Source organism: Echinops telfairi, unplaced genomic scaffold, assembly GCF_000313985.2.
Source record: "Echinops telfairi isolate 266 unplaced genomic scaffold, ASM31398v2 ScPeMD7_9;HRSCAF=40, whole genome shotgun sequence".
NCBI lineage: Eukaryota > Metazoa > Chordata > Mammalia > Afrosoricida > Tenrecidae > Echinops > Echinops telfairi.
In genome coordinates this window covers 85,739,041-85,740,246 of record NW_022103906.1, presented here as the reverse complement: position 1 = coordinate 85,740,246, position 1,206 = coordinate 85,739,041, and the positions used below count along the sequence as shown (strand labels likewise).

The 1,206-nt window shown below is 38.6% G+C and overlaps 1 non-coding gene across 1 annotated transcript; it reads right to left on the bottom strand.

Moving 5' to 3' along the window:
- Positions 1 to 327: 327 nt before the first annotated feature.
- Positions 328 to 484, bottom strand: LOC115868407. Its single transcript, XR_004045578.1, has one exon. It is a non-coding gene; the product is annotated as a U1 spliceosomal RNA (small nuclear RNA).
- Between the last annotated feature and the right edge of the window lie 722 nt (positions 485 to 1,206).

The following is a 1,206-nucleotide window of genomic DNA, read 5'->3' as shown; positions in this document are numbered from 1 at the left end:
TCCCACTCCTGAATTTCAAATTTTACTACAAAGCTTTAGAAATCAAGACTGTGGGCTACTAGGGATAGACATACAGACCCATGGAATAGAATTGAGAATCCAGATAACATTGATGGTTTTGATTCGGTAATCATTGATAAGGAGGTCAAGGCATATTAAAGGAGGAAAAAACAGCATTTTCAACAAATAAGGCTGAAGCAACTGGATATAAAACAAAAGTAAACTCATTCCCAACGAATGGATTGTGAGTTACAGAGACTTTATAGAATAGAGTAGAACTGTCCCACGGGGTTTTTAAGGCTGAAGTCTTTTTTTTTTTTTTTCCCCTTTAGCGCAAACGCAGTTCCCCACTACCACAAATTATGCAGTCAAGTTCCCCACATTTGGGGAACTCGCAGGGGTCAGCACACCCGGAGTGCAATGGGTGAGCCTCGCCCTGGGAAAACCACTTCATGATCTGGTGTCTCCCCTGCCAGGTAAGTATAAGGCTGAAATCTTTATGAAAACAGATAATCACATCTGTCTTCTATGGAGGGGATGGTGAGCCCAATCAGTCAATCCCTTGGTCCGTAGCTCAGTGCTTAGCCACTTCACTATCAAGGCAAGCTACATGCAAAAGTGTGAATTTCAACCTCTTTCTTAAATCAAAATGAACTCGGAAGGGAGCAGCGATCTAAACAGATGCATTTAGAAGAAAACATGGGGCTACATTTTCATCACATTGAATAAAACAACAATTTCTGACATGTGACCCTAAAGTTCAGGCAATAAAAGAGATCGACAAATTGGACTTAATTTTAGGTTTGCCTCATTTAAAAGGCACCATCAAGAAAATGAAAAGACAACCCACAGAATAGGGGGAAATACATAAAAATTCTCTCTGTATGTGTCTGCTAAAAGGATTGCATACAGTATATATAAAATACTTTTGTTACTCAATAACAAAAAGACAAATAAGTGAATTTTTAAAATAGGCAAATAGACAATTCTCCAAAGGAGGTATACAAGTTGTGTTAGTTTGGGTAGACTAGAGAAACAAACTCATGGACATTCATATGTGTATAAGATTGAGTTTTATATAAAGGGTATTATGCATTAAGAAAGCATCCCAACCCCAGTCCAAGCCCATAAGTCCGATATTAGCCCGTATGTCCGATACCAATCTATAAAGTCCTCTTCAGACTCACAAAACACATGCAATGCCAA